The 12,907-nt window shown below is 45.1% G+C and overlaps 1 protein-coding gene across 1 annotated transcript in view; it reads left to right on the plus strand.

Moving 5' to 3' along the window:
• CTDSP1 (CTD small phosphatase 1) overlaps nucleotides 1-12,907 on the plus strand; it is a 39,970-nt gene that overhangs the window by 899 nt on the left and 26,164 nt on the right. The gene's annotated exons all lie outside the window — the stretch shown is intronic.

Genomic DNA, 12,907 nt, shown 5'->3' on the forward strand with positions numbered 1-12,907 from the left:
AATAACAAATTGAGGAATTTTTGGCATCCGGCCTGCAGTTGTATCCCTGCAGCGGAGGAGTCAGGGGGGCTCAGCATGGATGTTTCCACCTTTTGATATATAGTTGTTTGGGGTTTTTTAAGATTTGGAGGGGGTCCCAGTAGGTACTGTGGTCTGTTGCGGATTCCTGAATCCGCATGCAGCGGGGACAGTCCTGAATCCGCACGCAGCGGGGACAGTCCTGAATCCGCACGCAGCGGGGACAGTCCTGAATCCGCACGCAGCGGGGACAGTCCTGAATCCGCATGTTGTAGATGTGGCTTTATCTTCCTAAATTGAAAGCAAAAATAAGTTTCTTTGAAGCCTCCGCTTTACAAGGCAACACCCAGAAAGTGAAAGTGTCTCGTTTCCGTAGTCAGTAGATGATGTATTTGATTGCAAGCTCTTCTACTCAGGACGTCTTGCATAAAGGGTGAAATAGTTTTTACTAGGCTGGGGCAAACCCTGGAAGTATTTCTTACTAATGTAGTCGCATTTGATGTAGCAAAAGCAAAAATTAGCAAAACAAATACAATTCTCCCACATTGGGTTGTATTAAATCCTATACATTGCAGGATTGTTTGCAGCATCAGTAAATCGCAGCGGGGTCCTGTAAATTGGACCGCCAGGATAGCTTTCCCGAACAGCGAATCGGCATGCATCGTTCCGTTGATGATTTTGGATAGAGCGATTCATCTAAATCAGGATTCCCCAACTCCAGTCCTCAGGGACCACCAACAGGTCATGTTTTCAGGATATCCTATAGTAAGAACACCTGTGGCAATGTCTGAGGCGCTGACAATAATTACATCACCTGTGCAACACTGAGGAAATCCCGAAAACATGACCTGTTGACGGTCCCTGAGGACTGGAGTTGGGGAACACTGATCTAAATTAAAGTCCTGAATGGTAGACCTGTCTAGTTTATATTCACATCGGCAGTTCTGTTTGGAACCTTCATCACTGGTTCCCCCTAAAAAAAAAAAAACGGACAAGCTAGCGCAGCATGTAGCGTTATTTTTGTTCTATCAAATTGAGTAAATTGCCGGATGGTTGGCGTGAAACCAAACGTTCTCCATTGTAATCAGTGGCGATCCATTCAGCCCGTTTGGCTCCATCATATGATGCTTCCCTTCTGCCAGGGGTGCCATTTTCTTGCGCCCCCAACCAGAGCAGGAAGATGGAAACTCCTAGCGCTGATGTGAATGACCCCTTAAGCTCAAGTCACAGGAGCGCTATGTATCAGTTTTTAATATAAGCAAATGGATGCATAATGTAAACAAGCGGGATTTAAACATATATGACGGATCTGTAAAAAAAAAATGAACACATTGATCCCAATTTATTTTTGTAATGCTTACGTTTCTCATCCCATCCGATTGTGACAAATCCGTAGATTATTCGCTGTCCGTGCGTGTGCAGTTGAGAAAAATTGATCCATTAATGGATATACATACAGAAACGGAAACCATTCCATTTGCAGCCATTTTCCTTTGATTTCAGGGTTTAAAAGAGAAAAAATAAATAAAACAACGTGACCATTCCATCATGGTTTCAATATTTTTAGGCGAAGAAATAGCGCTGCAGACTACGCTATTTTTTTCTGTCCTAAAAAAAACAGAACTATAACGGAACAGATGAGGCAAACTGAAGTGAATGGAAGAGCTTTTTTCCAGTTGAAATTAATGGGACCTTGAATGGATCCGTTTATTTCCTTTTATCTGGTGCAAGAACGGAACAGAAGACTGGAAAACACAAGACTAGTGTGAATTTAGCTTTAGTCGGTCTGTAAGATCAGTCTATAACTAGGCCCAGCTGGACAACCTCTCGTAGAAGCGTAATGGTGGCCATATTGGCTGTCACTCGGCTTTCCCTTGAATGGGTACAACTAAAAGACAACTCAACGTGGTTTGGAACTGCTTGACAGAAGAGGAGGGTTCAATGAGTTATGACCCTTTTATATGGACGACCTGTAGGGTGCAGAAGGACCTGCCAGCCGTCCCAGCAATGATCTCTCCTGTGCTATCACTCAGGGAATGGAGGTGGATAGGATCAGAGAAGGCTTCCGGCCGCCTACCTCCATCCACAGTAAACAATGAAGGCTGCCTGTTTACACGCGCTGATCGCCGTTTAGTTGTTATGGCTGCAGAATCTGAAAATAAGCAAACAAATTATCGTTCGGCGTTCAGTCGCTGCAAGCATTTACACTGCATGATTATCTTTTAAATTCCCGTGATCCAGCAAGAATCTGAGCGATGATCAACCCAAGTGAAATGGTCAGTATAATCTGGGGTGTTGCTTCACCCCCCCCCCCCCCCCCCCCCCCATTATCTGTTGTTCCCCTTCTTAGGCCGAATGCACACTATTAACGTTCGCGCTAAAAAATTGTGTGATTAAAACCGTGCAAGAAAATCGTGGGTGGCAGTGATGTTATTGCGAGAAAAAGCAACGCTGATGCTCCAAAATCGTGGGAAAAAAACGATTTTTGCCACGATTTTCTCGCAGCGGTATTGTGATCACTAGTGTGTAGGAGCCCTTATATTGACAATTGCTGCTATATCTTCAAGCGCTGATCGTACTGATGGAAGTCTCCTTTAAACCGCTGGTACAGGTGGATGTTAATGATAAAGGCACACAAAGAATGGAAGCTGAGCCTTTCCTTGAGCCATGAGGCTTGTCGGTGCTTGTGGCCCCCATCACATGAAATGCTCATCTGTGACTTATGATAATAAATGCCGATGACGTTAAGTGAATCACTAAGTGGACTTTCCTTCTGCCCTTTTAAGACAAAGTTCTATACAGTCAGTATATCTAATTTATATGATGATACGTCAGAATTGAATATAAAGGGCGGCTATGGAAAAGCAGCCGGGCACCACGCTCTTATGAAAGCAGGCTGTCATTGTCGCCCATAGTAACTATACTCCTCCATATATTCCTCCCCACCACATATCACACTGCTAGAGCCCACCCACTCAATCAGCTGTTATTACTTGGGTGGGGTGGAACAAGTTAAATGCTTATTTGTCCTTCAGTGACTGGCAAGACCCAGCGCCCATTGAAATTGATGAATGCTCATTGATGCCGGTGTACCAGTGACGATCCAGGGATACTCCAACATCTGCCGTGGAGAGACACAACTGCACTCTGGGTGGTAGAGTTGCCAAAGAACCGCGGCGCATATTATTTAGGGGTTGTACTGTAATTAATAATTTATTCTGCCTGCCAGTAGTTGTCTGTTCTGGTCAACTAGTATTCTATTCTTGGTCTGGTCTTTGCACTGGGCAACGAGCACAGCGTAGGGTTCAGTGACTTCTAGGAGGAAGGTGAGCTGTAATCACATATAATGTCTCAGTTGTTACCCTTGAACCACTTACAGTTCTGTCCGGCTCCCTCGGATCAGGATGTGCCGCGACCACAAGATCTTATCTGTGGACAGAAAAATCACTGTGGTTTGTAACTGTCAGTAACCGTTGCAAATAATGTCAGAACGGCGTGTCCTCCTGCAAGAATATGAGGTGTGACCCCCAGACTTGTCAAAAGGAGGAGGAAAGGGACAACTGTTATGGGGGGCATTCCCATGGTACCGGTTTAGAATCAGCAGCGTTTGTTTTTTGTGCTGCGGAATCGTTGCGAAAATCTTCCGCACCATAGAAAGGAGATTTCTGAAAAGTCCCCCATAGTAACATTGTATTTTAGGCTGAAAAAAGACACATGTCCCTCCAGTTCAGCCTTTTTTTCTGCAAGTGTTAATCCAGAGGAAGGTTAAAAAAAAAAAAACACATAAGGTCGAAGCCAATTTTCCTTATTTTGGGAGTAAAGTTCCCTCCCGACTCCAATCTGGCAATTTGAATAATTCCCGGATCACCAACCCTTCTGAAGAATCAGTGATGTAACATATAATCTTGTTACAGCCAAGAAAGATGTCCAGGCCCCTCTTGTACTCTTTTCGCGAATCTGCCATCACCACGTCCTCAGGCAGAGAGTTCCACAGTCTCACTGCTCTTACAGTAAAGAACCCCTTTCTATGTTGTGTAGAAACCATCTTTCCTCTAGTCGTTGAGGGTGCCCCCTTGTTAAAGTGACAGTCCTGGGTATAATAGATGATGGGAGAGATCTTTGTATTGTCCCCTGATACATTTCTCTTGTGTTAATTACTTTATATAGTTTTGTGTCATCTTCAGATATTGATATTTTACTGTACAATCCTTCTACAAGGTCATTACTAAGTATATTTATAAAACTAGAGCCCAATACTGCCCCCTGTGGTACCCCACTAGTAGCAATGACCCCTCCAGTACTGCCCCCTGTGGCACCACACTAGTAACAATGACCCCTGCAGTACTGCCCCCTGTTGTACCCCACTAGTAACGGTGACCCAATCAGAGTGTACCATTTATAACCCTCCTCTATTATTGACCAGTTACTTACCCCCTTACACACATTCTCCCCAGACCAAGCATTCTCACTTTATATACCAACCTTTTATGTGGCACAGTATCAAACGCTTTGGAGAAGTCCAGATACACAAGATCCAATGACTCTCCACGCTCCAGTCCAGAACTTACCTCCTCGTAGAAGCTGATCAGGTTGCTGTATGTGTGTAGGTGGTCTAACAGAAGATTTTAGTCTTTGCAGTGCAGAGGACTCAATGTAAAAGACACATATTTTGGCACAGAATCCAACTCCCAAGAATTCTAACCTAACGTAAAAGTCCGTCTAGTGTTTTAATGCTAGTGGGAGGGTATTATGTACATTGCATAATAAACATTTCAGCAACTTTCTAATGGCCCATTTTCAAGATCTCTGCTTGCTGTAAGTGAATTGAGACTTCTTTGTTTATATCCAGAGGCTGAAATCCTGTACAGATCTATTACTTTGTTATAATTATGTCTAGTCTCGACTTTCCTCTGCCAGCTCATGGACTCATACATTTTACTTGCACTGATACATTGTAACAAACTATTAGAACAGCAGAGATTTGTGCTGCTCATGTGCTTCACTCACAGAGGAGTATTGTGGAGATGTAATACAGTCATAGCAAACCCTCAGCTGTGAAATGTATTAAAGGGGTTTCTGGGACCTTTACTACTGATGATCTATCCTTAGCATGGGTGATTAATAGTTGATTGCCAGTGGCATGCCACTAGGAATTCCTGACTATCCGCTGCCCGCTGGGCTGCTGTAGGCGAAGACAGCGCTGGTAGCAGATTGTTCACATTGCAGCTGCCCAGGTTGGTATGCCATTGAATTCAATGGAAGCTGTGCCTGCAGTACCAACCTGTGCCACTGCAATGTGGACAGCGCTATCTGCTTCCAGCACTGTTGTTAGCCCAGTAAGTGGATTCCTACCGGTCAACTATCGATGACCTATCCTGTGGATGGGTCGCAGTAGTAAATGTCCAGACAATCCCTTTTTAAAGGTACTTTTACACGGGCCAACTATAGGCTGAAACGCGCCGTTTCCAGTTCTAGTCGTCCCATGTAAAAGCGGCAGGGTACTGAGCCAGAAATCACTCATTAGTCACTATGTTTCTAATGAGCGTCTTCTTGCTCAGTGTAAACAGGCAGTCGTTCATCTGCCTGTTTGCTGTGAGTGGAGGCAGTCGATTGGAAGAGATATCCGGCGCACTCCAACTCCATTCACTGAACGACGGTTGCTCCTGTGTGAAAGCGTCTTGGAAATGGCTGTCGATGCTTAAGTGCCTGACAGTCACCCCATGTAAAAGTACTGTGTGTCTATATGGGGTTTATGCTTTTAATTAAAACAAGGATGTTCTCATTCACTGCCAGCAAGCAGAGATCCCCAGTGCAAAATAAATTTTTTTTTTTTTATTGTACAAACTATTCCAAACTGAGGGGAAAACTTATTGCTCTTCATTAGTTTAGTTGCCCCGGGATGTGTCCATATTTGGTGTAATTTCCCCTTTTGCCCCTCGTGTCTGTGCTTGGTTTTATGTGATCCACAAGTTTGCTAGAAAGTGAAGTTTCCACAAACAATGGCCGCCGGCGGCAGCTGAGCTCCGGCACACGAGGGGGATGAGTAAATCACTCTTTTGACGTGCTGATACTGCAAACGGCACTTGTTAAAGGGACAGTAACCATTATAAATAGTTATGTTGTATTTGGAGCTGGGTCGTCCTGTGGTCCCTCTCCCCTCTATAATAAGAGCATAACATGGCAATGTAATGCTCCTTGCGGAATTGAGAAGAGAAAAATTGCCATTAAGAAGCTTGGGAAGGCTAAGTCATCATGTACTTGTTGCCCATAGCAACCAATCACAGTGCAGCTTTTATTTTACCTCAACAGTATAAGAAATGAAAGCTGCACTGTGATTGGCTGCTATTTCTTATACTGCTGAGGTAAAATGAAAGCTGCACTGTGATTGGCTGCTATTCCTTATACTGCTGAAGTAAAATGAAAGCTGCGCTGTGATTGGCTGCTATTCCTTATACTGCTGAGGTAAAATGAAAGCTGCGCTGTGATTGGTTGCTAGGGGCAACAAGGGCAGATTTTTCCTTCAGACAGCTTTCATAAGCGTGTGGTCCTGGCCTACTTTTCCATGGCTGCCCTGTACCTTCAAACAGGCCGATCATTGGGCAAAGGTTAATGTCCAATAATCGACCCGTCTGAATGAGTCTTTAGGCAGTGATGTAGGGATAACGAGGCAGTCTTACGTTCAGGACTCGTTATCCGCTCAGCCAACTTTTCGCCATTTTGCTTGAGAAATAAGGGTCACTAAGGACGCCTTTACGCAGAATGACTGCCCGGCGCTGACAGCCGTCCCATGGACTACCACCTGACTATTGCTCCTGTGCTTGCGCAGAATCGACGGCCGTTCCAGTGAATGGAGGCCGAGCGGCCCAGGATCGTTAGCCTGCCTCCGTTCACCGTAAACAGGAGTCACTCCGACACTGAGCGGCTCCTGTTCACACAGCTAATAGTCGCTTAGTTTATAGTTCTGCTAAAAACCAAGCCATTTCTCACACCGTGCCCCGTCAGCGGCCGCATGTACACATGATATCACCTGAATTCGCTGTTTCCACGCATGTAACATCCATGTTCGCTGCAGCCTTTTTTTTGTACCTTCTCATAGACTTTCATGGGCGATATTGGTCCATGAATGAGGATGAAAATAGGACAGGTTTGTTTTTTTTTTTTTTAACATGCAATATCAGTCCGTAAAAAAAAAAAATGCACATCTGAATACCCCGGTCACTTTAATGAGTTAGGACCGCTTCACATGGACATATTTGCGCATGCAATACGCAGATAATAGAACCCATTGATTTCACTGAGCTTGCTCTAATTATTTTCTTGCTCGTGCATTTTGCACGCTGAAATAAAATTCAGTGTGCGCTATCTTTCTTCGCATTTGCGCACTAAGGGTCCCCATAGAAGCCTTTGGGAGGTGCACACTGCGCTGCGCAAATTCTGTGAATAAAGAATACCTCTAGAACTTGGGCTAAATAAGCTTTTAAATCGTTGTGTCCCAAGCACAAAAAGTACGGTAAAATGTGCCGATACACATGCAAATTTACCTCGTTCATAGCGCAAGTACGTTGCAATTGCGCATACGCTCGTCTGTAGGCGCCCTTATCATTCTGTCCATGTTCAGTCGATAAAAGAAAATGTAGATGGCACATGGACAGAATGTACACGCCTGTGAATGGGACCTCAGTGTTCCATCTCCAGGAAAGCTAATATGGATTACAGCTCTCATCAGGTTGTCACCTAGCTTTCCCCGAGTCCTGCATGACACATCTCATGTTATGTCCTGGGCAGCTCTGGTGTCCAGGACTCTTGAAAAGCTCTTTGTTGAGCCTCTTTGAGAGGCTGGAGATTGATCACATTGTGAGTCACCCAGCTTTCCCAGAAACAATCATCGCTCTGTGTAAGGGTGACTACCCACTAGCGTTTTTTTTTTTACTGCGAAATTCGCAGCGTTTTTTTTTTCTGCAGGGGTCTTTGGGCTATGGGACATGTAACGCTAAAATCACGATCACGCAAAATCGCAGTAAATCGCAATTTTGCGCGATCACGATTTTAACATTACAAGTCCCATAGACCCCTGCAGAAAAAAAAAACGCTAGGGGGTAGTCACCCTAAAGGCAAACAAACGACTGTCGTTCGTACACTTCAACGATTTTTTATTAGCGCCAATCTGAGCAATAGTTGCTCCGTGTAAAGTTGCCCTCATCCAGGGATCGTGCGCCGTCCTGGCAGCGCTGCGGTCTTTGCTAGCGGTGTACATCTTGGCAGGGTGGACGGGTGTGGCTGGAGTTGACATTGTTGCTGCCCACGCAGGAAAGTGTGCGACGTGCGCAAGAGGCACCTTTTCCTTCTCTCTCTCAGCAGTGAGAGGTTCCCACACTAGTGTCACTCGCCCTTACCCTCTGTACCCAAATAATGCCCCCCCGGGAGGCAAAACATATGACCCTAGAAAATATCCAGAGAGAATGAAGGAAAAACTTTATAGAACTTTCAGTGTTGGAACTGAAGGTATGTGGAGAAGACGTGGAGTTGCCGTCAAGTTGCTGAACGTTAAGCATATTTCTTGGCTATATCTGATTTGGGAAAGCTGGGTAACCAGCATTGTGGCCAGTGTTATAGCTGCTTTATGCTTCTCATCTAACTTTCCTAGACTCCTTAATGGTAACTCTGCATAGTTAGGCAGGAGCCCCGAAGAGGGACTTGTATGACCGTGGCTTTATTTTCCATTCAGTTGTATAGGTAAGTTGGGTTTATATCCTTATGGGAGCCCTGATATTATCGCTATGGGGTCACTAATTAATTATTTCTGTCTACAGAAGTGATTAAGAAATGACTGAAAAGAAGACAACTCGAGGACTCTTACCGGTGTACCAATAGACTGTATCTACAGCTTTCCCCAGGGCCTGAGTGGCAACCTGACTAGTTATATAGTGATATATCCCATATTCTTGTATTGCTACATACCAAGCAGAATACATGGAAGCTCGGTGATGGCCCTTTATGGCCACTGCCAGAGTGTTGAATGGCATGTATGCCCCATACCCATGCTACTGCATACCTGGACAGATATGCCATTCAGCACTCTGTGGCGTAAATCTGAAGGACCAAGGCTGCTCTCACCCAGCTTTCCCAGGCACTTGAAAGGCAGTTCTGGCCACCCAGTGATAGGCGAGTGTCACTACTTAACATATCATATGAGAACTCCTTCACTGGCTAGGGTTAATTTGTAGAGATGTCAAGACGTGTGATAGATAATGCTATAACATATCTGCCCTGTTATTTATCACGCAGGACTAGCGCTGTAAACGGTTCCTGGCAATCGCATCGCTGTCCACACAGGAGAGCAAAAACAAGCAACGTCCTTTCACATGAAAACATATATATGTGGCGCAGAGTGTAAGCTCTCGCCTACAACCTGAAGGTTGTAAGTTCAATCCCCGCATGATTCAGGTAGCCGGCTGAAGGTTGACTCAGCCTTCCATCCCTTCAAGGTCGGTAAAATGAGAACCCAACTCGGTGGGGGGTAATAAGTAATTATTACCTGAAAGCGCTGCGGAATAAGTTGGCACTATATAAATACCAATATTTATTTTATGTATGGGCTATGTTAATGTAGGGTACCGCACACTGACGACTTCCAAGCCTTCTAAGGAAGCTTTCACATGGGAGGGAATATTTTACAGCGCTGAGAAATATTCCACGGTGGGGAAAAATCGTAACAAAAATTCACATGTCTAACGTGCAGATTTTGATGTGGAATTCCTCGTCAAAATCCCCATTTATACCTGTGGATTTTGATAACAGAAAATCCCACAGCGTCCTGCAGAATATTCTGCCCCATATGAAGGCGCCCTAAGGGTGTGCGCACACCATGGAATCCGCCTCTAAAAACTGTGGCAGAAGGAAAACCGCTGTGCGAGTCTGGGGCTGCGAATCCACATGAGGGTTGATCCCTTTCAATGGTCAAATCTGCTTGTGGAAATTCCAATGCAGAAACATCAATTCTTCTTTTTTTTTTTTTTCCCCCGCTTGTGAATTTGAAATCCACTTTGGCGCACATTCCAATTCAAACTAAGGGGAATGCGGATTCTGCGGCAAATTCTGCGGCAAAAATCCGCCATATGAAAGAAGCTAAGAGAGTTTGGGAAAGCCTGGTTTGTCCTCCATCCCTATGGAAGCTGTATATCAGGGGTATGGGGGTGCTGTGGTCGCTATGTACTGTGACTGCGTGTGCGTGCACTTACTGGACCTGGGCAGTGCTTAATAAGTAACCCCTGAGGTTATATGCATCACTTCCTCATTTGCTTTATTGTTCTGGATGAAATTCTCCCTAAGGTGTGACCATGATGTACAAACTGCTTATTTTCCTTCATTTGGCTCCACCTCCTTGTTGAGGCTCCTCCCCCCCTTGGTTTATGTGCTGCAGTTTTCTGATAATCATTTTTTTTGCTGGTGGATTAGTTGTAGAGTGTTAAGGCAGCAGTTTGCAGTCCTAAGCTCTCGCTCACAACCTGAAGATTGCAAGTTCAATTCCCGCTTGGTTCAGGTAGTTGGCTCAAGGTTGACTGAGCCTTTCGTCCTTCCAAAGTCAATAAAATGAGTACCCAGCTTGGTCGGGGGTAATAAATACATTTGGAGCTATATAAATAACAAGATTTATTTATTTTTTCTTTCTTTATTGGATATCCTCTCTTCATGTACTAACATTGTTATACAGACCAACTAATCTAAAGAAGCCGAGCTACAGTGTAAAGCATGGTGGACAGAGCAGCAGGCTGAGTCTCTGATGAGCCAGGAGGTAGACTACTCCAGACTCCAGTAGACAATGAAGCTGCGTCCTAATGCAGCAGAGTGAAAAAGAGGGAAATAAATAGCCGCTGGTTATTTATGAAGAAACTAGAAGTCTGCTGTAATTTCCATGGCTTCTCATATGAGTGTGATTCTGCAGGTAAAGCCAACACACAGGAGGTAATCCTATGGTGAGATTTTCTGCTCTTGATTCCTCATCTTCCACGGCAAATTCCACCTCCAAGAAATGCATCAAAATCTGTGACTTTCTGATGCCCTCTTTTTTGCACGCAGATCTGCACACTGAATTTGTCCTGTGAGGGTATGTTCACACTGGGTGGATTTCCCACTGATTTTCCATGCAGACCCTCCGCACGGAAAAAACGCGGCATTTAAAGTAGCAACAAAGTAGATGAGATTTTCAAAATCTTGTCCACATTCTGCAGAAAAAAATCCGGACATTAAGTGTGGAATATAAGTCCTCAGCATGTCAGGGTTATTGCTGTTGATGCTGCGGAATCCACTTGTTCTCAATGAGGGAGGTAAGTCTGCACCAAGATCCCCATTAAAAACTGCATCACAATCCGTACCAAATGGTGTAGGTTTTAATGCAAAAATTAGGCTGCGGATCTGCTGCACAATGTCCACTGCAGACTTACCGCAGCAAATCCGCCCCATGTGTACAAGGGCAAAATCCACGTGTGGAATTCCGGCACGGAAACAAGCCTTTCCATGTCAAGAAGTGGCGCATCACTTCTGGATGCGAAGACGCTATTTTCTGAGAATTAACAGGGCAAATTCAGCATGTGGGACCGCGGCAAAAAGCTGCGGATTTTGGTGTGGTTTTTGAGGCAGAATTTGCAGTGTAGAATTAAATAAATACAGACCCCAGACCAGACCTCCAGTTTACAGACCTCCGACCTGATGCTCAGAAACTCGCCTCTCCCTGTTGCCTTGATTCACTCTGCTGCAGGGGGCGCCCTATAGACAAGGTCCTGATGTGGCTTGGTGTCTGGATATTGTCTGCATCGGCGCACAGGAGAGGTAAGTATGTGAAGTACCTGGGGGATTTAACAGCTCTGTTGGGAGTCCAGAAGATCTTTTTAATGGAATCTCCTGGACAATCCAGGTGAGAGTATACTCCATCCACTACCAAAGCTGCATTCAGAACTCCTCAAACTGCAGCTTGGAATCTGTTGCAGCACGCCTCCTACTAGAGGGACCTTTCACACACAACTGAATTGTTCCACAACACGCAGCAGAATTTGTCACTGGGGAAATCCTTACCAAAATTTGCAGGTCTCATTGTGGAAGTTTACAGGTTGGACATGCAGAAATTCACGCAGACTAGCAAGTTCCCCTGTGTGTTGTGGAACAATTCCGCCTGTCTAAAAGGCCCCTGATTGGTTCTTTCAACATACAGTTTGTTTCGTTATCTGCATCAAACTAGTAAAATACCCGTAAGTCCATCCGAGAAGGGCATGCTCTATGCAGACACTGAACCAGCAGGACTGCGGTCAGCTCATTCAATTTAAGCAATAAGAAGCATACAGAATTTTGAATGCAGCTCCGGATGTGACTGGAGTAAAATATGACCTCACTTATAATCAGTGCAATTTCCTGCAGCTGTAGCCCCAGGCTGTTTCTGGCCTCTGTTGTGCTCTGTAGTATACTGTATATACTCTTGCTTTAACCTCCTCTTTCCCAAAGTGGCCATGAATAACACGAGGCCAGATAGTAGAACTGTTTAATATTCTCGGCTCCAGAGTCTTCCTCTCTCTGTGTATTCTGGCAGGGCTGCAAAGGCCGGATATGGCTGCAGGACAAGGGGGGGGGGGGGGGGGGGGTCCAATAATGCCGGTCTCAGCAGCAGAGCATCGTGGGAGCAAGGGTTGGCTCTAAAAGTGGATAAAAGGAAAAACATTGGGGCATCATGGAAACAGGAGTGAGGCGGAGATGGGGGCGTCCTCGGGATACTTGGTAGTCAATGGATGAATGAAACTTTGGAGACGGGAAAGGGAGGGGGCCACCGCAGTTCATGAGCCGCCGCCATCTCACTTTATGTGCTATATGTTTCACATGAGGCTTGATTCCGCAATTAGTTTTT

Source organism: Eleutherodactylus coqui, chromosome 8 (genome assembly GCF_035609145.1).
Source record: "Eleutherodactylus coqui strain aEleCoq1 chromosome 8, aEleCoq1.hap1, whole genome shotgun sequence".
NCBI classification, from domain to species: domain Eukaryota; kingdom Metazoa; phylum Chordata; class Amphibia; order Anura; family Eleutherodactylidae; genus Eleutherodactylus; species Eleutherodactylus coqui.